The following is a 24,949-nucleotide window of genomic DNA, read 5'->3' as shown; positions in this document are numbered from 1 at the left end:
TTTTTGTTATTGGCCACCTGCCAGCACCTGCCTGCGCTCCCGTCCCTGGCCACCTGAACACCCCCCCCGCGGAGTGCCGGCTGCGCTCCAAGAGCCTGGCACTTCTCCTCGGTGCCGGGCTCTTTTGCCTGCACTCCCGATCCTCGGGGGCCCAGCTGGGCCCCAGATCGCGCTGCACAAGGCCCCTCCCCTTTAAGAAGGGGAGGAAGGCCTGCAATACGATATTCACTCGCAGCACCCCAAGAGGGATGCAGGGCGTCTCCAGTAGCGCCGTGCTTCCCTTTGGGGCACAACTACTCAATTTCCGGTGCGGGGGCGCGAATGTTTCCGGGGTGCTACTTTTAGCGCCCTGGCGAGGCTGGCGCCCCAAACAGGGCTGTACTCAATTTCTCCCCCTATAACTCTAAGTATGAGAGCATCATTGTGCATGAAATTGGCTTTTGAACCAAACTTAATTTCTGGTTATACGTTACATCCAAAAATTGGTTGTTTATTTTTTATTGGCATAATTAGAGGTAGTCAACCAGGAATCTTACATCAGGATATACACCAAGTTCATACCTTGATTCAACCTGACAAAGAGAATCTCCATTGCCACTCTTGCAAGTTAACAGATATATTGGCCCCGATATTTACAGCAGCCGTGAAGAGAGCAGGGAGGAGGATTTGCAGACAGGAAACCCCGAAGTGAGGGTTTTCCGGATATCCTGCAGAATTTAAGTGCAGGACGTCTTTTACATTTTTTCCAGTAGGTTTCCCGCCCGACAGCCAGCCTGATTGACAAGCTGGCTGCCTGTTGGACGGGAAAGTAACTGAGGAGTGGATGGCAGGTAAGTGGGGGGAGTTGGAGATCGCGGGGTGAATCGGAGATCGGGGGGGGAGTTGGAGATCGCGGGGTGAATCGGAGATTAGGGGGGAGTTGGAGATCGCGGGGTGAATCGGAGATCGGGGGGGGAGTTGGAGATCGCGGGGTGAATCGGAGATCGGGGGGGAGTTGGAGATCGCGGGGTGAATCGGAGATTGGGAGGGGTTGGAGATCGCGGGGTGAATCGGAGATTCGGGGGGGAGTTGGAGATCGCGGGGTGAATCGGAGATTGGGGGGGAGTTGGAGATCGCGGGGTGAATCGGAGATTGGGGGGGAGTTGGAGATCGCGGGGTGAATCGGAGATTGGGGGGGGAGTTGGAGATCGCGGGGTGAATCGGAGATTGGGGTGGTAGTTGGAGATCGCGGGGTGAATCGGAGATTGCGGGGGGAGTTGGAGATCGCGGGGTGAATCGGAGATTGGGGGGGAGTTGGAGATCGTGGGGTGAATCGGAGATGGGGGGAGTTGGAGATCGCGGGGTGAATCGGAGATTAGAGGGGTGGAGATCACGGGGTGAATCGGAGATTGGGGGTGTGGAGATCGCGGGGTGAATCGGAGATGGGGGGGAGTTGGAGATCGCGGGGTGAATCGGAGATTAGAGGGGTGGAGATCACGGGGTGAATCGGAGATTGGGGGTGTGGAGATCGCGGGGTGCGGGGTGAATTGGAGATTGGGGGGGAGTTGGAGATCGCGGGGTGAATCGGAGATTGGGGGGGAGTTGGAGATCGTGGGGTGAATCGGAGATGGGGGTGGAGTTGGAGATCGCGGGGTGAATCGGAGATTAGGGGGGTGCAGATCACGGGGTGAATCGGAAATTGGGGAGTTGGAGATCGCGGGGTGAATCGGAGATTGGGGGTGGAGATCGCGGGGTGAATTGGAGATGGGGGAGTTGGAGATCGCGGGGTGAATCGGAGATTGGGGGGGAGTTGAGATCGCGGGGTGAATCGGAGATTGGGGGGTGGAAATCGTGGGGTGAATCGGAGATTGGGGGGCAGCTAGAGATCACGGGGTGAATCGGCGATTAGGGGGCAAGTTAGAGATCAAGGGGTGAATCGGAGATTGGGGGTGAGATCGCGGGGTGAATCGGAGATTGGGGGAGTGGAGATCGCCGGGTGAATTGGAGATTGGGGGGTTGCTGGAGATCGCGGGGGTGAATTGGAGATTGGGGGGGAGTTAGAGATCGCGGGGTGAATCGGAGATTGCGGGGGGAGTTGGAGATCGCGGGGTGAATCGGAGATTGGGGGGGAGTTGGAGATCGCGGAGTGAATCGGAGATTGGGGGGGTTCGAGATCGCAGGGTGAATCGGAGATTGGGGGGGAGTTGGAGATCGCGGGGTGAATCGGAGATTGGGGGGGGAGTTGGAGATCGCGGGGTGAATCGGAGATTGTGGGGGGAGTTGGAGATCGCGGGGTGAGTTGGAGATCGCGGGGTGAATCGGAGATTGGGGGGGTAGTTGGACATCGCGGGGTGAATCGGAGATTGCGGGGGGGAGTTGGAGATCGCGGGGTGAGTCGGAGATTGGGGGGGGAGTTGGAGATCGTGGGGTGAATCGGAGATGGGGGTGGAGTTGGAGATCGCGGGGTGAATCGGAGATTAGAGGGGTGGAGATCACGGGGTGAATCGGAGATTGGGGGGGTGGAGATCGCGGGGTGAATCGGAGATGGGGGGAGTTGGAGATCGCGGGGTGAATCGGAGATTGGGGGGGCGTTGGAGATCGCAGGGTGAATCGGAGCTTGGGGGGGAGTTGGAGATCGCGGGGTGAATCGGAGATTGGGGGGTGGAGATCGCGGGGTGAATTGGAGATGGGGGGGAGTTAGAGATCACGGGGTGAATCGGCGATTGGGGGGCAAGTTAGAGATCAAGGGGTGAATCGGAGATTGGGGGGTGAGATCGCGGGGTGAATCGGAGATGGGGGAGTTGGAGATCGCGGGGTGAATCGGAGATTGGGGGGGAGTTGGAGATCGCAGGGTGAATCGGAGCTTGGGGGGAAGTTGGAGATCGCGGGGTGAATCGGAGACTGGGGGGGTGGAGATCGCGGGGTGAATTGGAGATGGGGGAGAGATGGAGATCGCGGGGTGAATCGGAGATTGGGGGGAGTTAGAGATCACGGGTGTGAATCGGCGATTGGGGGCAAGTTAGAGATCAAGGGGTGAATCGGAGATTGGGGGGTGAGATCGCGGGGTGAATCGGAGATTGGGGGAGTGGAGATCGCCGGGTGAATTGGAGATTGGGGGGTTGCTGGAGATCGCGGGGTGAATTGGAGATTGGGGGGGAGTTAGAGATCGCGGGGTGAATCGGAGATTGCGGGGGGGGAGTTGGAGATCGCGGGGTGAATCGGAGATTGGGGGGGTTGGAGATCGTGGGGTGAATCGGAGATTGGGGGGGGGAGTTGGAGATCGCGGGGTGAATCGGAGATTGGGGGGGAGTTGTAGATCGCGCGGTGAATCGGAGATTGGGGGGGGAGTTGGAGATCGCGGGGTGAATCAGAGATTGGGGGGAGTTGGAGATCGCGGGGTGAATCGGAGATTGGGGGGGAGTTGGAGATCGCGGGGTGAATCGGAGATTGGGGGGGAGTTGGAGATCGCGGGGTGAATCGGAGATTGCGGGGGGAGTTGGAGATCGCAGGGTGAATCGGAGATTGGGGGGGTAGTTGGAGATCGCGGGGTGAATCGGAGATTGCGGGGGGAGTTGGAGATCGCGGGGTGAATCGGAGATTGGGGGGAGTTGGAGATCGTGGGGTGAATCGGAGATGGGGGGGGAGTTGGAGATCGCGGGGTGAATCGGAGATTAGGGGGGTGGAGATCACGGGGTGAATCGGAGATTGGGGAGTTGGGAGATCGCGGGGTGAATCGGAGATTAGAGGGGTGGAGATCACGGGGTGAATCGGAGATTGGGGGGGTGGAGATCGCGGGGTGAATCGGAGATGGGGGGAGTTGGAGATCGCGGGGTGAATTGGAGATTGGGGGGTAGTTGGAGATCGCGGGGTGAATCGGAGATTGGGGGAGAGTTGGAGATCGCGGGGTGAATCGGAGATTGGGGGGGCGTTGGAGATCGCAGGGTGAATCGGAGCTTGGGGGGGAGTTGGAGATCGCGGGGTGAATCGGAGATTGGGGGGTGGAGATCGCGGGGTGAATTGGAGATGGGGGAGTTGGAGATCGCGGGGTGAATCGGAGATTGGGGGGGAGTTGGAGATCGCGGGGTGAATCGGAGATTGGGGGGGAGTTAGAGATCACGGGGTGAATCGGCGATTGGGGGCAAGTTAGAGATCAAGGGGTGAATCGGAGATTGGGGGTGAGATCGCGGGGTGAATCGGAGATTGGGGGAGTGGAGATCGCCGGGGTGAATTGGAGATTGGGGGTGGTGCTGGAGATCGCGGGGTGAATTGGAGATTGGGGGGGAGTTAGAGATCGCGGGGTGAATCGGAGATTGGGGGGGGGTTGGAGATCGCGGGGTGAATCGGAGATTGGGGGGGAGTTGGAGATCGCGGGGTAAATCGGAGATTGAGGGGGGAGTTGGAGATCGCGGGGTGAATCGGAGATTGGGGGGTTTGGAGATCGCGGGGTGAATCGGAGATTGGGGGGGAGTTGGAGATCGCAGGGTGAATCGGAGATTGGGGGGAGTTGGAGATCGCGGGGTGAATCGGAGATTGGGGGGGAGTTGGAGATCGCGGGGTGAATCGGAGATTGGGGGCGGAGTTGGAGATCGCGGAGTGAATCGGAGATTGGGGGGGTAGTTGGAGATCGCGGGGTGAATCGGAGATTGCGGGGGGAGTTGGAGATCGCGGGGTGAATCGGAGATTGGGGGGGCGTTGGAGATCGTGGGGTGAATCGGAGATGGGGGGGGAGTTGGAGATCGCGGGGTGAATCGGAGATTAGAGGGGTGGAGATCACGGGGTGAATCGGAGATTGGGGGGGTGGAGATCGCGGGGTGAATCGGAGATGGGGGGAGTTGGAGTTCGCGGGGTGAATCGGAGATTGGGTGGGCGTTGGAGATCGCAGGGTGAATCGGAGCTTGGGGGGAGTTGGAGATCGCGGGGTGAATCGGAGATTGGGGGGTGTAGATCGCGGGGTGAATTGGAGATGGGGGGGAGTTGGAGATCGCGGGGTGAATCGGAGATTGGGGGGGAGTTGGAGATCGCGGGGTGAATCGGAGATTGGGGGGGTGGAGATCGCGGGGTGAATCGGAGATTGGGGGGGAGTTAGAGATCACGGGGTGAATCGGCGATTGGGGGGCAAGTTAGAGATCAAGGTGTGAATCGGAGATTGGGGGGTGAGATCGCGGGGTGAATCGGAGATGGGGGAGTGGAGATCACGGGGTGAATTGGAGATTGGGGAGGTGCTGGAGATCGTGGGGTGAATTGGAGATTGGGGGGGAGTTAGAGATCGCGGGGTGAATCGGAGATTGCGGGGGGGGAGTTGGAGATCGCGGGGTGAATCGGAGATTGCGGGGGGAGTTGGAGATCGCGGGGTGAATCGGAGATCGGGGGGGGAGTTGGAGATCGCGGGGTGAATCGGAGATTAGGGGGGAGTTGGAGATCGCGGGGTGAATCGGAGATCGGGGGGGGAGTTGGAGATCGCGGGGTGAATCGGAGATCGGGGGGGAGTTGGAGATCGCGGGGTGAATCGGAGATTGGCGGGGGGAGTTGGAGATCGCGGGGTTAATCAGAGATTGGGGGGGGAGTTGGAGATCGCGGGGTGAATCGGAGATTGGGGGGGAGTTGGAGATCGCGGGGTGAATCGGAGATTGGGGGGAGTTGGAGATCGCGGGGTGAATCGGAGATTGGGAGGGGTTGGAGGTCGCGGGGTGAATCGAAGATTCGGGGGGGAGTTGGAGATCGCGGGGTGAATCGGAGATTGGGGGGGAGTTGGAGATCGCGGGGTGAATCGGAGATTGGGGGGGAGTTTGAGATCGCGGGATGAATCGGAGATTGGGGGGGAGTTGGAGATCGCGGGGTGAATCGGAGATTGGGGTGGTAGTTGGAGATCACGGGGTGAATCGGAGATTGCGGGGGGAGTTGGAGATCGCGGGGTGAATCGGAGATTGGGGGGGTAGTTGGAGATCGTGGGGTGAATCGGAGATGGGGGGGGGAGTTGGAGATCGCGGGGTGAATCGGAGATTAGAGGGGTGGAGATCACGGGGTGAATCGGAGATTGGGGGGGTGGAGATCGCGGGGTGAATCGGAGATGGGGGAGTTGGAGATCGCGGGGTGAATTGGAGATTGGTGGGGAGTTGGAGATCGCGGGGTGAATCGGAGATTGGGGGGAGTTGGAGATCGTGGGGTGAATCGGAGATGGGGGGGGAGTTGGAGATCGCGGGGTGAATCGGAGATTAGAGGGGTGGAGATCACGGGGTGAATCGGAGATTGGGGGGGGTGGAGATCGCGGGGTGAATCGGAGATGGGGGAGTTGGAGATCGCGGGGTGAATTGGAGATTGGGGGGAGTTGGAGATCGCGGGGTGAATTGGAGATTGGGGGGGTAGTTGGAGATCGCGGGGTGAATCGGAGATTGCGGGGGGAGTTGGAGATCGCGGGGTGAATCGGAGATTGGGGGGAGTTGGAGATCGTGGGGTGAATCGGAGATGGGGGGGAGTTGGAGATCGCGGGGTGAATCGGAGATTAGGGGGGTGGAGATCACGGGGTGAATCGGAGATTGGGGAGTTGGAGATCGCGGGGTGAATCGGAGATTAGAGGGGTGGAGATCACGGGGTGAATCGGAGATTGGGGGGGGTGGAGATCGCGGGGTGAATCGGAGATGGGGGGAGTTGGAGATCGCGGGGTGAATTGGAGATTGGGGGGTAGTTGGAGATCGCGGGGTGAATCGGAGATTGGGGGAGAGTTGGAGATCGCGGGGTGAATCGGAGATTGGGGGGGCGTTGGAGATCGCAGGGTGAATCGGAGCTTGGGGGGAGTTGGAGATCGCGGGGTGAATCGGAGATTGGGGGTGGAGATCGCGGGGTGAATTGGAGATGGGGGAGTTGGAGATCGCGGGGTGAATCGGAGATTGGGGGGGAGTTGGAGATCGCGGGGTGAATCGGAGATTGGGGGGAGTTAGAGATCACGGGGTGAATCGGCGATTGGGGGCAAGTTAGAGATCAAGGGGTGAATCGGAGATTGGGGGTGAGATCGCGGGGTGAATCGGAGATTGGGGGAGTGGAGATCGCCGGGTGAATTGGAGATTGGGGTGGTGCTGGAGATCGCGGGGTGAATTGGAGATTGGGGGGGGAGTTAGAGATCGCGGGGTGAATCGGAGATTGGGGGGGGTTGGAGATCGCGGGGTGAATCGGAGATTGGGGGGGAGTTGGAGATCGCGGGGTAAATCGGAGATTGAGGGGGAGTTGGAGATCGCGGGGTGAATCGGAGATTGGGGGTTTGGAGATCGCGGGGTGAATCGGAGATTGGGGGGGAGTTGGAGATCGCAGGGTGAATCGGAGATTGGGGGGAGTTGGAGATCGCGGGGTGAATCGGAGATTGGGGGGGAGTTGGAGATCGCGGGGTGAATCGGAGATTGGGGGCGGAGTTGGAGATCGCGGAGTGAATCGGAGATTGGGGGGGTAGTTGGAGATCGCGGGGTGAATCGGAGATTGCGGGGGGAGTTGGAGATCGCGGGGTGAATCGGAGATTGGGGGGGCGTTGGAGATCGTGGGGTGAATCGGAGATGGGGGGGAGTTGGAGATCGCGGGGTGAATCGGAGATTAGAGGGGTGGAGATCACGGGGTGAATCGGAGATTGGGGGGGTGGAGATCGCGGGGTGAATCGGAGATGGGGGGAGTTGGAGTTCGCGGGGTGAATCGGAGATTGGGTGGGCGTTGGAGATCGCAGGGTGAATCGGAGCTTGGGGGGAGTTGGAGATCGCGGGGTGAATCGGAGATTGGGGGGGTGTAGATCGCGGGGTGAATTGGAGATGGGGGGGGAGTTGGAGATCGCGGGGTGAATCGGAGATTGGGGGGGAGTTGGAGATCGCGGGGTGAATCGGAGATTGGGGGGGTGGAGATCGCGGGGTGAATCGGAGATTGGGGGGGAGTTAGAGATCACGGGGTGAATCGGCGATTGGGGGGCAAGTTAGAGATCAAGGGGTGAATCGGAGATTGGGGGGTGAGATCGCGGGGTGAATCGGAGATGGGGGAGTGGAGATCACGGGGTGAATTGGAGATTGGGGAGGTGCTGGAGATCGTGGGGTGAATTGGAGATTGGGGGGGAGTTAGAGATCGCGGGGTGAATCGGAGATTGCGGGGGGGGAGTTGGAGATCGCGGGGTGAATCGGAGATTGCGGGGGGAGTTGGAGATCGCGGGGTGAATCGGAGATCGGGGGGGGAGTTGGAGATCGCGGGGGTGAATCGGAGATTAGGGGGGAGTTGGAGATCGCGGGGTGAATCGGAGATCGGGGGGGGAGTTGGAGATCGCGGGGTGAATCGGAGATCGGGGGGGAGTTGGAGATCGCGGGGTGAATCGGAGATTGGCGGGGGGAGTTGGAGATCGCGGGGTTAATCAGAGATTGGGGGGGGAGTTGGAGATCGCGGGGTGAATCGGAGATTGGGGGGGAGTTGGAGATCGCGGGGTGAATCGGAGATTGGGGGGGAGTTGGAGATCGCGGGGTGAATCGGAGATTGGGAGGGGTTGGAGGTCGCGGGGTGAATCGAAGATTCGGGGGGGAGTTGGAGATCGCGGGGTGAATCGGAGATTGGGGGGGAGTTGGAGATCGCGGGGTGAATCGGAGATTGGGGGGGAGTTTGAGATCGCGGGATGAATCGGAGATTGGGGGGGAGTTGGAGATCGCGGGGTGAATCGGAGATTGGGGTGGTAGTTGGAGATCACGGGGTGAATCGGAGATTGCGGGGGGAGTTGGAGATCGCGGGGTGAATCGGAGATTGGGGGGGGTAGTTGGAGATCGTGGGGTGAATCGGAGATGGGGGGGGAGTTGGAGATCGCGGGGTGAATCGGAGATTAGAGGGGTGGAGATCACGGGGTGAATCGGAGATTGGGGGGGTGGAGATCGCGGGGTGAATCGGAGATGGGGGAGTTGGAGATCGCGGGGTGAATTGGAGATTGGGGGGGAGTTGGAGATCGCGGGGTGAATCGGAGATCGGGGGGGGAGTTGGAGATCGCGGGGTGAATCGGAGATTGGCGGGGGGAGGGTTAATCAGAGATGGGGGGGGGAGTTGGAGATCGCGGGGTGAATCGGAGATTGGGGGGGAGTTGGAGATCGCGGGGTGAATCGGAGATTGGGGGGAGTTGGAGATCGCGGGGTGAATCGGAGATTGGGAGGGGTTGGAGGTCGCGGGGTGAATCGAAGATTCGGGGGGGGAGTTGGAGATCGCGGGGTGAATCGAGATTGGGGGGGAGTTGGAGATCGCGGGGTGAATCGGAGATTGGGGGGGAGTTTGGAGATCGCGGGATGAATCGGAGATTGGGGGGAGTTGGAGATCGCGGGGTGAATCGGAGATTGGGGTGGTAGTTGGAGATCACGGGGTGAATCGGAGATTGCGGGGGGAGTTGGAGATCGCGGGGGTGAATCGGAGATTGGGGGGGTAGTTGGAGATCGTGGGGTGAATCGGAGATGGGGGGGAGTTGGAGATCGCGGGGTGAATCGGAGATTAGAGGGGTGGAGATCACGGGGTGAATCGGAGATTGGGGGGGTGGAGATCGCGGGGTGAATCGGAGATGGGGGAGTTGGAGATCGCGGGGTGAATTGGAGATTGGTGGGGAGTTGGAGATCGCGGGGGTGAATCGGAGATTGGGGGGGAGTTGGAGATCGTGGGGTGAATCGGAGATGGGGGGGAGTTGGAGATCGCGGGGGTGAATCGGAGATTAGAGGGGTGGAGATCACGGGGTGAATCGGAGATTGGGGGGGTGGAGATCGCGGGGTGAATCGGAGATGGGGGAGTTGGAGATCGCGGGGTGAATTGGAGATTGGGGGGAGTTGGAGATCGCGGGGGTGAATTGGAGATTGGGGGGGAGGTTGGAGATCACGGGGTGAATCGGCGATTGGGGGGCAAGTTAGAGATCAAGGGGTGAATCGGAGATTGGGGGGGTGGAGATCGCGGGGTGAATCGGAGATGGGGGGAGTTGGAGATCGCGGGGTGAATCGGAGATTGGGTGGGGGCGTTGGAGATCGCAGGGTGAATCGGAGCTTGGGGGGAAGTTGGAGATCGCGGGGTGAATCGGAGATTGGGGGGGGTTGGAGATCGTGGGGTGAATCGGAGATTGGGGGGGGAGTTGGAGATCGCGGGGTGAATCGGAGATTGGGGGGGAGTTGTAGATCGCGGGGGTGAATCGGAATTGGGGGGGAGTTGGAGATCGCGGGGTGAATCGGAGATTGGGGGGGGGAGTTGGAGATCGCGGGGTGAATCGGAGATTGGGGGGGGAGTTGGAGATCGCGGGGTGAATCGGAGATTGGGGGGGAGTTGGAGATCGCGGGGTGAATCGGGAGATTGCGGGGGGAGTTGGAGATCGCGGGGTGAATCGGAGATTGGGGGGGTAGTTGGAGATCGCGGGGTGAATCGGAGATTGCGGGGGGAGTTGGAGATCGCGGGGTGAATCGAAGATTGGGGGGGGAGTTGGAGATCGTGGGGTGAATCGGAGATGGGGGGGAGTTGGAGATCGCGGTGGTGAATCGGAGATTAGTGGGGTGGAGATCACGGGGTGAATCGGAGATTGGGGAGTTGGAGATCGCGGGGTGAATCGGAGATTAGAGGGGTGGAGATCACGGGGGTGAATCGGAGATTGGGGGCTGGAGATCGCGGGGTGAATCGGAGATGGGGGGAGTTGGAGATCGCGGGGTGAATTGGAGATTGGGGGGGAGTTGGAGATCGCGGGGTGAATCGGAGATTGGGGGAGAGTTGGAGATCGCGGGGGTGAATCGGAGATTGGGGGGGGCGTTGGAGATCGCAGGGTGAATCGGAGCTTGGGGGGGGAGTTGGAGATCGCGGGGTGAATCGGAGATTGGGGGGTGGAGATCGCGGGGTGAATTGGAGATGGGGGGAGTTGGAGATCGCGGGGTGAATCGGAGATTGGGGGGGGAGTTGGAGATCGCGGGGTGAATCGGAGATTGGGGTGGGGATCGCGGGGTGAATCGGAGATTGGGGGAGAGTTAGAGATCACGGGGTGAATCGGCGATTGGGGGGCAAGTTAGAGATCAAGGGTGAATCGGAGATTGGGGGGTGAGATCGCGGAGTGAATCGGAGATTGGGGGAGTGGAGATCGCCGGGTGAATTGGAGATTGGGGTGGTGCTGGAGATCGCGGGGTGAATCAGAGATTGCGGGGGGAGTTGGAGATCGCGGGGTGAATCGGAGATTGGGGGGGAGTTGGAGACCGCGGGGTGAATCGGAGATTGGGGGGGGTTGGAGATCGCGGGGTGAATCGGAGATTGGGGGGGAGGTTGGAGATCACGGGGTAAATCGGAGATTGGGGGGGAGTTGGAGATCGTGGGGTGAATCGGAGATTGGAGGGGGTTGGAGATCGCGGTGGTGAATCGGAGATTGGGGGTGGAGTTGGAGATCGCGGGGTGTGAATCGGAGATTGGGGGGGAGTTGGAGATTGCGGGGTGAATCGGAGATTGGGGGGGAGTTGGAGATCGCGGGGTGAATCGGAGATTGGGGGTGTGGTTGGAGATCGCGGGGTGAATCGGAGATTGGGGGGTAGTTGGAGATCGCGGGGTGAATCGGAGATTGCGGGGGGAGTTGGAGATCGCGGGGTGAATCGGAGATTGGGGGGGAGTTGGAGATCATGGGGTGAATCGGAGATTGGGGGGGGAGTTGGAGATCGCGGGTGAATCGGAGATTAGAGGGGTGGAGATCACGGGTGAATCGGAGATTGGGGGGGTGGAGATCGCGGGGGTGAATCGGAGATGGGGGGAGTTGGAGTTCGTGGGGTGAATCGGAGATTGGGGGGGTGTTGGAGATCGCAGGGTGAATCGGAGCTTGGGGGGGAGTTGGAGATCGCGGGGTGAATCGGAGATTGGGGGGGTGTAGATCGCGGGGGTGAATTGGAGATGGGGGAGTAGGAGATCGCGGGGTGAATCGGAGATTGGGGGGGAGTTGGAGATCGCGGGGTGAATCGGAGATTGGGGGGTGGAGATCGCGGGTGTGAATCGGAGATTGGGGGGAGTTAGAGATCACGGGGTGAATCGGCGATTGGGGGGCAAGTTAGAGATCAAGGGGTGAATCGGAGTTTGGGGGGTGAGATCGCGGGGTGAATCGGAGATTGGGGGAGTGGAGATCATGGGGTGAATTGGAGATTGGGGGGGTGCTGGAGATCGCGCGGTGAATTGGAGATTGGGGGGGAGTTAGAGATCGCGGGGTGAATCGGAGATTGCAGGGGGGGAGTTGGAGATTGCGGGGTGAATCGGAGATTGCGGGGGGAGTTGGAGATCGCGGGGTGAATCGGAGATCGGGGGGGAGTTGGAGATCGCGGGGTGAATCGGAGATTGGGGGGAGTTGGAGATCGCGGGGTGAATCGGAGATTGGGAGGGGTTGGAGATCGCGGGGTGAATCGGAGATTCGGGGGGGAGTTGGAGATCGCGGGGTGAATCAGAGATTGGGGGGGAGTTGGAGATCGCGGGGTGAATCGGAGATTGGGGGGGAGTTGGAGATCGCGGGGTGAATCGGAGATTGGGGGGGGAGTTGGAGATCGCGGGGTGAATCGGAGATTGGGGTGGTAGTTGGAGATCGCGGGGTGAATCGGAGATTGCGGGGGGAGTTGGAGATCGCGGGGTGAATCGGAGATTGGGGGGGAGTTGGAGATCGTGGGGTGAATCGGAGATGGGGGGGAGTTGGAGATCGCGGGGTGAATCGGAGATTAGAGGGGTGGAGATCACGGGGTGAATCGGAGATTGGGGGTGTGGAGATCGCGGGGTGAATCGGAGATGGGGGGAGTTGGAGATCGCGGGGTGAATTGGAGATTGGGGGGGAGTTGGAGATCGCGGGGTGAATCGGAGATTAGAGGGGTGGAGATCACGGGGTGAATCGGAGATTGGGGGGGTGGAGATCGCGGGGTGAATCGGAGATGGGGGGAGTTGGAGATCGCGGGGTGAATTGGAGATTGGGGGGGAGTTGGAGATCGCGGGGTGAATCGGAGATTGGGGGGGCGTTGGAGATCGCAGGGTGAATCGGAGCTTGGGGGGGAGTTGGAGATCGCGGGGTGAATCGGAGATTGGGGGGTGGAGATCGCAGGGTGAATTGGAGATGGGGGGAGTTGGAGATCGCGGGTTGAATCGGAGATGGGGGGGAGTTGGAGATCGCGGGGTGAATCGGAGATTGGGGGGGTGAAGATCGCGGGGTGAATCGGAGATTGGGAGGGAGTTAGAGATCACGGGGTGAATCGGCGATTGGGGGGCAAGTTAGAGATCAAGGGGTGAATCGGAGATTGGGGGGGTGGAGATCGCGGGGTGAATCGGAGATGGGGGGGAGTTGGAGATCGCGGGGTGAATCGGAGATTGGGGGGGGCGTTGGAGATCGCAGGGTGAATCGGAGCTTGGGGGGAAGTTGGAGATCGCGGGGTGAATCGGAGACTGGGGGGTGGAGATCGCGGGGTGAATTGGAGATGGGGGGGAGTTAGAGATCACGGGGTGAATCGGCGATTGGGGGGCAAGTTAGAGATCAAGGGGTGAATCGGAGATTGGGGGGTGAAATCGCGGGGTGAATCGGAGATTGGGGGAGTGGAGATCGCCGGGAGAATTGGAGATTGGGGGGGTGCTGGAGATTGCGGGGTGAATTGGAGATTGGGGGGGAGTTAGAGATCGCGGGGTGAATCGGAGATTGCGGGGGGGTAGTTGGAGATCGCGGGGTGAATCGGAGATGGGGGGGTTGGAGATCGCGGGGTGAATCGGAGATTGCGGGGGGGTGTTGGAGATCGCGGGGTGAATCGGAGATTGGGGGGGAGTTGTAGATCGCGGGGTGAATCGGAGATTGCGGGGGGAGTTGGAGATCGCGGAGTGAATCGGAGATTGGGGGTGTAGTTGGAGATCGCGGGGTGAATCGGAGATTGGGGGGGAGTTGGAGATCGCGGGGTGAATCGGAGATTGGGGGGAGTTGGAGATCGCGGGGTGAATCGGAGATTGGGGGGAGTTGGAGATCGCGGGGTGAATCGGAGATTGCGGGGGGAGTTGGAGATCGCGGGGTGAATCGGAGATTGGGGGTGTAGTTGGAGATCGCGGGGTGAATCGGAGATTGCGGGGGGAGTTGGAGATCGCGGGGTGAATCGGAGATTGGGGGGGAGTTGGAGATCGTGGGGTGAATCGGAGATGGGGGGGAGTTGGAGATCGCGGGGTGAATCGGAGATTAGGGGGGTGGAGATCACGGGGTGAATCGGAGATTGGGGAGTTGGAGATCGCAGGGTGAATCGGAGATTAGAGGGGTGGAGATCACGGGGTGAATCGGAGATTGGGGGGGTGGAGATCGCGGGGTGAATCGGAGATGGGGGGAGTTGGAGATCGCGGGGTGAATTGGAGATTGGGGGGGAGTTGGAGATCGCGGAGTGAATCGGAGATTGGGGGAGAGTTGGAGATCGCGGGGTGAATCGGAGATTGGGGGGGCGTTGGAGATCGCAGGGTGAATCAGAGCTTGGGGGGGAGTTGGAGATCGCGGGGTGAATCGGAGATTGGGGGGTGGAGATCGCGGGGTGAATTGGAGATGGGGGAGTTGGAGATCGCGGGGTGAATCGGAGATTGGGGGGGAGTTGGAGATCGCGGGGTGAATCGGAGATTGGGGGGGTGGAGATCGCGGGGTGAATCGGAGATTGGGGGGAGTTAGAGATCACGGGGTGAATCGGCGATTGGGGGGCAAGTTAGAGATCAAGGGGTGAATCGGAGATTGGGGGGTGAGCTCGCGGGGTGAATCGGAGATTGGGGGAGTGGAGATCGCCGGGTGAATTGGAGATTGGGGGGGTGCTGGAGATCGCGGGGTGAATTGGAGATTGGGGGGGAGTTAGAGATCGCGGGGTGAATCGGAGATTGCGGGGGGGAGTTGGAGATCGCGGGGTGAATCGGAGATTGGGGGGGAGTTGGAGATCGCGGGGTGAATCGGAGATTGGGGGGGGTTGGAGATCGCGGGGTGAATCGGAGATTGGGGGGGAGTTGGAGATCGCGGGGTGAATCGGAGATTGGGGGGGGAGTTGGAGATCGCGGGGTGAATCGGAGATTGGGGGGGTTGGAGATCGCGGGGTGAATCGGAGATTGGGGGGGAGTTGGAGATCGCGGGGTGAATCGGAGATTGGGGGAGAGTTGGAGATCGCGGGGTGAATCGGAGATTGGGGGGAGTTGGAGATCGCGGGGTGAATCGGAGATTGGGGGGGGAGTTGGAGATCGCGGGGTGAATCGGAGATTGGGGTGTAGTTGGAGATCGCGGGGTGAATCGGAGATTGCGGGGGGAGTTGGAGATCGCGGGCTGAATCGGAGATTGGGGGGGGAGTTGGAGATCGTGGGGTGAATCGGAGATGGGGGGGGAGTTGGAGATCGCGGGGTGAATCGGAGATTAGAGGGGTGGAGATCACGGGGTGAATCGGAGATTGGGGGGGTGGAGATCGCGGGGTGACTCGGAGATGGGGGAGTTGGAGATCGCGGGGTGAATCGGAGATTGGGGGGGCGTTGGAGATCGCAGGGTGAATCGGAGCTTGGGGGGGAGTTGGAGATCGCGGGGTGAATCGGAGATTGGGGGGTGGAGATCGCGGGGTGAATTGGAGATGGGGGGGAGTTGGAGATCGCGGGGTGAATCGGAGATTGGGGGGGGAGTTGGAGATCGCGGGGTGAATCGGAGATTGGGGGGGTGGAGATCGCGGGGTGAATCGGAGATTGGGGGGCAAGTTAGAGATCACGGGGTGAATCGGCGATTGGGGGGGCAAGTTAGAGATCAAGGGGTGAATCGGAGATTGGGGGTGAGATCGCGGGGTGAATCGGAGATTGGGGGAGTGGAGATCGCGGGGTGAATTGGAGATTGGGGGGTGCTGGACATCGCGGGGTGAATTGGAGATTGGGTGGAGTTAGAGATCGCGGGGTGAATCGGAGATTGCGGGGGGGGGGTTGGAGATCGCGGGGTGAATCGGAGATTGGGGGGGTTGGAGATCGCGGGGTGAATCGGAGATTGGGGGGGGAGTTGGAGATCGCGGGGTGAATCGGAGTTTGGGGGGGAGTTGGAGATCGCGGGGTGAATCGGAGATTGGGGGGGAGTTGGAGATCGCGGGGTGAATCGGAGATTGGGGGGGAGTTGGAGATCGCGGGGTGAATCGGTGATTGGGGGGGAGTTGGAGATCGCGGGGTGAATCGGAGATTGGGGGGGAGTTGGAGATCGCGGGGTGAATCGGAGATTGTGGGGGGAGTTGGAGATCGCGGGGTGAATTGGAGATTGGGGGGTAGTTGGAGATCGCGGGGTGAATCGGAGATTGCGGGGGGAGTTGGAGATCGCGGGGTGAATCGGAGATTGGGGGTGGAGTTGGAGATCGTGGGGTGAATCGGAGATGGGGGGGCGTTGGAGATCGCGGGGTGAATCGGAGATCAGAGTGGTGGAGATCACGGGGTGAATCGGAGATTGGGGGAGTGGAGATCGCGGGGTGAATCGGAGATGGGGGGAGTTGGAGATCGCGGGGTGAATTGGAGATTTGGGGGGAGTTGGAGATCGCGGGATGAATCGGAGATTGGGGGAGAGTTGGAGATCGCGGGGTGAATCGGAGATTGGGGGGGCGTTGGAGATCGCAGGGTGAATCGGAGCTTGGGGGGGAGTTGGAGATCGCGGGGTGAATCGGAGATTGGGGGGTGGAGATCGCGGGGTGAGTTGGAGATGGGGGGGAGTTGGAGATCGCGGGGTGAATCGGAGATTGGGGGGGGAGTTGGAGATCGCGGGGTGAATCGGAGATTGGGGGGTGGAGATCGCGGGGTGAATCGGAGATTGGGGGGGAGTTAGAGATCACGGGGTGAATCGGCGATTGGGGGGCGAGTTAGAGATCAAGGGGTGAATCGGAGATTGGGGGGGTGAGATCGCGGGGTGAATCGGAGATTGGGGGAGTGGAGATCGCCGGGTGAATTGGAGATTGGGGGGGTGCTGGAGATCGCGGGGTGAATTGGAGATTGCGGGGGAGTTAGAGATCGCGGGGTGAATCGGAGATTGCGGGGGGGGAGTTGGAGATCGTGGGGTGAATCGGAGATTGGGGGGGAGTTGGAGATCGCGGGGCGAGTCAGCCAGTCGTGTGGTGTGTAAGCTTGTTGGGCCTGGGGAAAGCATTCCTGCATCGCCTGGCCCACAAGCAGTGCTGTAAATGCACTTACCTCATGGACCCAGCCCCTCGCACCTCCTTTTACTGGCTGGGATTCCTGAGCCGACATGCGTTTAAAAATAAAAAACTGTTAAAATGGAGGCACACAGCCTCCATTATCGCTTTTACTGACTGCCCACCCCTTCGCCTCGCCCCCGTTAGAACCAGAAGTGGGCAGGTTGGAGTCGGTTTTGAAAATTTTTAGGTTTTTACTTCCCAAACCCTCCTGTCCTTGGGGATTAAAATGAGCCCCATCAGCTCTATGATAGCTGTGGATGATGCCACATCCGGGAGGATCAGTGGTCTAGCTCAGATGTGAGATGGACTGTGGCAAAGTGAAGTCTTCCTTATTCAAGTGTCTGCTGCATTCCCTTTTTTCTGCACCAAGCCCTTTCAAAATTGCAACCAAACTTTTCCATTTATCCAATATCTTACAAGAATAGGTTTAAAACCGGCTGAAGGTGGTCAAGAGTTCGGTTTTTACTTTTTTAAAAGGGTCCAAACCCTAGGAATTACAAGGATGGATGAGGAGCTCTCTGTCTCCATTAAGTCAGAGATACCTAATTGGATATAAAATAAACCCAATGGCTTTACTATAAGACTGTTGAGCTTTGTAACTCAATAACAGTCCACAAGTTTCATATCTTGGGTTGCGGGAGAATATCTTTCCTTCTTTCCTTGTGTGTCTTCCATTCTTACTGGTTATTGAGATTAAGATCAAAAGTAACACTTCAGTCAATTATCTGGGCCCTGGTGAGACCACACCTGGAGTATTGTGTACAGTTTTGGTCTCCTTACCTAAGGAAGGATATACTTGCCATAGAGGGAGTGCAACGAAGGTTCACCAGACTGATTCCTGGGATGGGGGGATTGTCCTATGAGGACAGATTGAGTAGACTAGGCCTATATTCTCTAGAGTTTAGAAGAATGAGAGGTGATCTCATTGAAACATGCAAAATTCTTACAGGGTTTGACAGGGTAGATGTAGGGAGGATGTTTCCCCTGGCTGGGGAGTCTCGAACCAGGGGTCACAGTCTCAGAATAAGGGGTCGGTCATTTAGGACTGAGATGAGGAAAAATGTCTTCACTCAGTGGGTGGTGAATCTTTGGAATTCTCTACCCCTGAGGGCTGTGGAGGCTCAGTCGTTGAGTATATTCAAGACAGAGATCGATAGATTTTTGGATATTAAGGGAATCAAGGGATATGGGGATCGTTCAGGGAAGTGGAGTTGAGGCAGAAGATCAGCCATGATCTTACTGAATGGCGGAGCAGGCTCGAAGGGCCAAATGGCCGACTCCAGCTCCTATTTCTTTCGTACTTATGTGCTTAGTCCTGACAGATTGTCAATAGATAGGTGAATAAAAGCAAAATGCAGCAGACTTGAATAAATTTACCTTTTTAATTTCAGTGAGTAATCACTATGACAAAAATGAAGCCTTTTTGTCTAAGGTTTAACATGGTGTTGGCTTCTTTAGCTCTGACAGCATGTAAGGAGTAAAAAAAACAGCTTCATTCATCAGAAAAACTTCACTGTAATACAAATTATTACAGATTATGTCTCAGCCATGAGTCCGAAGGAGGTGCTAAACTATTCAATTCAGTTCCAAACATTTTGTAGAATTTGTTTTATTGGGCATATGATTGGCAGCTTTTTAGGGGGGATTTTAACATTTATTTAAATTGGTTTCGTCTCAGTTATTTTCTGGGAATTACTTCAAGCTTTGTTGGTTCAAATAGGGAATCTGTCTGAAGCTTTTGGTGATAGATAATCAGGCAAGATAGCTTCTGTGAATCGTGACAAAGTATACCGTATGTAAATTGTATTACAGTTTATGCAGTAGTCGCAATTATTTGTTATTTTCTACTTACTTGAGGAGATGGTTGAGATTAATAACTATAATAAAATGTACTTTGTGTCACTGCAATATTCATTTATTCTTTTACTGTTTGGTAAATTTTTTTGTCAGTTAAAGCCTCAGTCACCATCTAGTATATAATAATACTCTGCTGCCTTCCAAAATCAACAAAGATCACGTGAAGGTACGTGATAAAACCAGTAAACTGAAATAAGAATGAAAAGCGTTCTCTGTTTAATGGCTGGGCACACTACCTAGATATCTGGGTAAGTGAAAACACACTCTAGGACATAAGAAGCAAGGGCTCACCGACAAAAGCGGGCTGCATTGCTGAATCCAAAAATATCTACAGAAAAACAGACTGCCCTATCTTAATCCCATACTTTCTGGTCATCGAAGATTAGAAGATTGGAATTAAAATTACAGTCCTGACAGATGGTAGATACTTAAGTGGAAAAAAGTAAAAATTCAGCAGGCTTGAGTAAGTTACCTTTTTAATTCCAAAGTGATTACTTCCACTGTGAACAATCTTAAACATGAAAGGAAGTTCAGCAATCTCTATACTTTCAGTATAATAGCAAAATACTGCAGATGCTGGAAATCCGAAATAACAACAGAAAATGCTGGAAAAACTCAGCAAGCCAGGCAACATCCGTGGAGAGAAATTAGAGTGATGTTTCGGGTCTAACCCTTTTTCAAACTGGAAAGGAAATAAAATTGATCGAAGGCAGGGCTGCGATAGAACAAAAGAAGTAAAAGAGACATTAAGAGGTATTCAAAACCAGACGAGATGGTAATAGGACAGTGGAGACAAAAGACGGCAAGATTAGGTGTGAAGTGTACTGGCAGGATGGGAGACAGCTGTCGTGTGGGAGAGAGAGAAAAAAAGGCAAGGGGGGAAGGGAAGATCCAAAACAAAGGGGTGGAAAAAAAAAGTAAAAATGTAATAGGGGCCGAGGTTATGATCTGAAATTGTTGAACTCAATATTGAGTCCAGAAGGCTGCAAAGTGCCTAATCGGAAGATGAGGTGCTGTTCCTCGAGTTTACGTTGAGCTTCCGTGGAACAATGCAAGAGGCCAAGGACGGTGAGGTCCGAGTGGGAATGGAGCGGTGAATTAAAATGACAGGCGACCGGAAGCTCGGGGTCACCCTTACAGACTGAACGGAGGTGTTCCGCAAAGCGGTCACCCAATCTGCATTTGGTCTCCCCAATGTAGAGGAGACCGCATCGTGAGCAGCGAATACAGTATACTAGATTGCAAGAAGTACAAGTAAATCGCTGTTTCACCTGGAAGGGGTGTTTGGGGCCCTGGACAGTGCAAAGGGGGGAGGTATAGGGGCAGGTGTTACATCTCCTGCGCTTGCACGGGAAGGTGCCAGGCGAAGGGGAAGGGCTGTTGGGGGTGATAGAGGAGTGGACTAGGGTGTCTCAGAGGGAGCGGTCCCTATGGAATGCTGAAAGGGGAGGGGAGGGGAAGATGCGTTTGGTGGTGGGATCACTTTGGAGGTAGCGGAAATGGCGGAGGATGATCCGTTGGATGTGGAGGCTGGTGGGGTGAAAGGTGAGGACAGGGGGAACCCTATCGTGGTTCCGGGAGGGAGGGGCAGGGGTGAGGGCAGAAGTGTGGGAGATAGAATGGACATGGTCGAGGGCCGTGTCAACCACGATAGAGGGGAATCCTCAGTTGCGGAAAAAGGAAGACATGTCGGAAGCGCTGGTGTGGAAGGTGGCATCGTCGGAGCAGATACGACGGAGAAACTGGGAGAATGGAATAGAGTCCTTACAGGAGGCGGGGTGGGAGGAAGTGTAGTCCAGGTAGCTGTGGGAGTCAGTGGGCTTGTAGTGAATATTGGTCGATAACCTATCCCCAGAGATGGAGACGGAGAAGTTGAGGAAGGGAAGGGAAGAGTCAGAGATGGACCATGTGAAGGTGAGGGAAGGGTGGAAATTGGAGGCAAAGTGAATGAAATTGTCTAGTTCGGAGCGAGAGCAGGAAACGGCACCGATACAGTCATCAGTGTATCGGAAAAAGAGGTGAGGGAGGGGACCTGAGTAGGACTGGAACAAAGAGTGTTCCACATATCCCACGAAAAGGCAAGCATAGCTAGGACCCATGCGGGTACCCATAGCAACACCTTTAATTTGGAGGAAATGAGTGGAGTTAAAGGAGAAGTTGTTCAATGTGAGAACAAGTTCAGCCAAGCGGAGGAGGGTGGTGGTGGATGGGGACTGGTCGGGCCTCGGTTCAAGGAAGAAGCGGAGCGCCCTCAGGCCATCCTGGTGGGGAATGGAGGTGTAGAGGGATTGTACGTCCATGGTGAAAAGAAAGCGGTTGGGGCCAGGAAACTGGAAACTGTTAAAGTGGCGGAGGGCGTCTGAAGAGTCACGGATGTAGGTGGGAAGAGACTGGACAAGGGGAGAAAAGATAGAGTCGAGATAGGAAGAGATAAGTTCCGTGGGGCAAGAACAGGCTGAAACGATGGGTCTACCAGGGCAGTCCTGTTTGTGGATCTTGGGAAGGAGGTAGAAGCGGGCTGTGCGGGGTTGGGGAACTATGAGGTTGGTGGCCGCAGGGGGAAGATCTCCAGAGGAGATGAGGTCAGTGACAGTCTTGGAAATGGTGGTTTGATGTTCGGTAGTGGGGTCATGGCCCAGGTGGAGGTAGGAGGAGGTGTCAGAGAGTTGGCGTTCAGCTTCCGCTAGGTAGAGGTCAATTCGCCAAACAACGACAGCACCACCCTTGTCAGCGGGTTTAATGACAATGTCAGGGTTGGATCTAAGAGAATGGAGTGCTGCAAGTTCAGAGGGAGGTAGGTTGGAGTGAGTGAGGGGGGCAGAGAAATGGAGATGGCCGATGTCACTGCGGCAGTTAGCGATGAAACGATCTAGAGAGGGTAAGAGGCCAGGGGGAGGGGTCCAGGTAGAACAGGAATTCTGCAAGCGGGAGAAAGGGCCAGTCGTGCGGGGGGAAGACTCCTGGCGAAAGAAGTGGGCACGGAGACGAAGGCGGCGGAAAAAGAGCTCAACATCGTGCTGAGCTCGAAATTCATTGAGGTGGGGCGTAAGGGGATGAAGCTCAGGCCTTTGCTGAGGACTGATCGTTCAGGGCCAGAGAGTGGAAGGTCAGAGGGGATGGTGAAAACGCAGCAGGGGGTGAGATTGGGAGAAGGGGGGTCAGAGGAAAGTGAAGGGGAAGAAGGTTCCGGAGGGGCGTTGGTGTCCAAGAGTTGATGAAGCTTGCGATCCTTGACATCGGAAAGGAAGAACTTTCAGTACTTTCTACAGAAAGTAACATTCTGTAACTGTGTTTTCATTTCTTCCAGAAATTCTGTAACTGGGCTTGCATATTTTAAATTACCCGAGCAATCAAAAAGTATGAGATGTGCTCTAAAAAAAAATCATAATTTATGTTTCCAGTGGTTACAACTTTTGTTATTGAATTCACCTATCAGCTGTTCACTTTTTTGACAAATTGGACCCTAGTGATCAAGTTTCAGTTGCAGTAATGTAAGATGAGCCACACTGGAACGTTCCTCAAATCTAAGGTCTGGGTCATGCTCTTTCATTGTTTTCTAATGACAGATAGAAAACATTAACATTCAGATAAGCTATGAAAATGTTGGCCTACAAGGCCCCTGCAACTAGACAGAGCTCTACTATTTGCATAGCTCATTGACGTCATGTTAGACTAAGACTACAAATGCAAGTTATTTCTTTACATATCTGAGGTTGAAGTTGCACGCTGGAGAAATGCATGTTACTTGATGTATCAGAATGTTTACAGAGCCAATGCTGATGTGCTATTGACCAACTATTGATGATCCTCAGCCTTTTGGGAGGGTGGGTGGGTGGAGTTAAGTGACCTCCTGCTCTCCCCACTCCCACACAAACATGCTCACGTACCTAGTGAGCTTTTTAATGTAATAGGCACTGGCCTGCGGCCAGGTCATTCCCCTGAAGGAGGGAACAACAAAGGCAGGTCCTGAGTCTCTCGATGGCTTTAGATAAGGACTGAGAGACCTACGCAAATATGCTGGTCATCTGCTTGACCAGGGTAAATTGTAAACTTTATGGTCAAGTTGGCTTCAAGATGTTGTACTAAGGATTGAAAGAGATCTTCTTGGAAGACACAGCAATCTATTGCCTAAGCCAGACAGGTCTTATTATTATTAAGCAGCCAGCCTGGCTTACTGGTGGCACCTGGAAAAATAGCGTATCACTGGGGGCCATTTGGCCCCCGATACTCATGAACACCAATATCCTTGCAGATAGATTGGTCTTGCTTGGACAAGCAGTGGAATGTTTACCAATGTTGTGTGCTTAGTTTTAACTGGTTAAACGGTGGCATAGTGGTTAGCACTGTTGCCTCACAGCGCCAGGGACCCGGGTTCGAATCCGGCCTCAGGTGACTGTCTGTGTGGAGTTTGCACATTCTCCCCGTGTTTGCGTGGGTTTCCTCCGGGTGCTCCGGTTTTCTCCCACAGTCCAAAGATGTGCAGGTTAGGTTGATTAGCTATGATAAAATTGACCCTTAGTGTTAGGGGGATTAAATACGTGGGGTTACAGGGATAGGGTGGGATATGTGTTGGTGTAGGGGTTACGGGGATCAGGTGGGATATGTGTCGGTGCAGGCTCGATGGGCCGAAATGGCCTCTATCTGCATTGTGAGGTTTCTGTGATTCTGTGAAACCCCAGCAGTACCCCATCACATACTTGGGGACACTTCAGCCTCAGTGTTTGTTTGTTAAGTGGGATGTATCCCTGCAGGGAAAGACAGATATATAAACCAGATAAACAGGAATTGTGGATATCTCAGTATTTTAGTTCAGAGGCTAATGCATGGTGATGGGCTTTTGCAGGTATTGAACACCTGGTTGACCAAAAGATGATGCTATAGAATAAAAAGTAAATATTAGGCTTGTGTTTCTGCATATTAAGATACTATGAAAAAAATTAAAAGGAACACCACATTTCAAGAATTTATTTCAAGAATTATTCTATTTCCCCTGAGCCTCAACTTCACAATTTACCAATGTTGTGTGCTTAGTTTTAACTGGTTAAACACAATGGCCTAGAAATTCAGTTTGGGCCCGCCAGCTCGCTTGCACCCAGAAGTTACTGTTGCGCGCGGAGCCACTTGCGCCTGCCGGAAATTCAGTTTCAGCGCCCCACGTCGAAGCCGGCCGCTATTCAAGGGTTTCGGCGCCCCCGCTTGGGGCGCTGAAACTGAATATCGGCGCGCTAGGTGCCGCAGCACCACCCGCTGCGGAGCGGCAGGCTGCGGTATTGCAGACCTTCCTCCCTCTCTTAAGGGGGAGGTGCCTGCAACAGCGAGATCGCCGCTCGCTAGTGCCGGCAAATGAGCCCGGCACCACGGAGAAGTGTCGGGCTCCCGGAAAACAGCCGGCAATGCCGCGGGGGGAGGGGGGGTGGAGGAGGCCGGGGAAGGAGGTGCGGGCAGGCGGCCGCCGAAAAAGCGGCCGGCCGCACATCCGCCTTAACTCACCCCACTAACGCTACAGTACGGCCCCGTTTTCTGATCGCTGTTTGCGGCCGCTGCGGAAGAGGCGGCCGCAACTCAATATGGCGGTCAGGCCGGTAGCGGGGCACTGCGCACACCGATGACGTCATCGGTGGCGGCGCAGCGCTACTGGCTAACGCCGCCATTACCGCAGCGCTGAATATCGGCGAAAGCTCAGCAACTGGCGCAAAAGCCCTCTTTGGGCGAAAACTGGGCGCAAAGCCTACTGAATTTCTAGCCCAATTTACCTTGGTCAGCCATTTTTTCCGTAGGTCTCTCTCAGTCCTTATCTGAAACCACAGAGAGACTCAGGGCCTGCCTTTGTAGTTCCCTCCTTCAGGGGAATGACCTGGCCTGAGGCCAGTGCCTACGTTAATGCAGCTCACTTTATGTATGGGAGTGGGGAGAGCAGGAGGTCACTGGTACAAACCTGCATCCTAGCTTTCCACTGCTCAGAGTATTTGATCCCC

General features: G+C 56.4%; 1 protein-coding gene across 7 annotated transcripts in view; it reads left to right on the top strand.

Annotated features, from left to right (window-relative positions):
• Nucleotides 1-24,949, top strand: part of LOC147114145 (teneurin-2-like) — a 1,360,318-nt gene that overhangs the window by 1,224,539 nt on the left and 110,830 nt on the right. The window lies entirely within an intron of this gene.

The sequence above is a fragment of the Somniosus microcephalus genome, chromosome 8, assembly GCF_052327205.1.
Source record: "Somniosus microcephalus isolate GS21.2 chromosome 8, FLI_Smic_1.0, whole genome shotgun sequence".
Taxonomy (NCBI): Eukaryota; Metazoa; Chordata; class Chondrichthyes; order Squaliformes; family Somniosidae; genus Somniosus; species Somniosus microcephalus.
The sequence above is the reverse complement of the archived record's forward strand: the minus strand, read 5'-3'. Positions and strand labels throughout refer to the sequence as shown.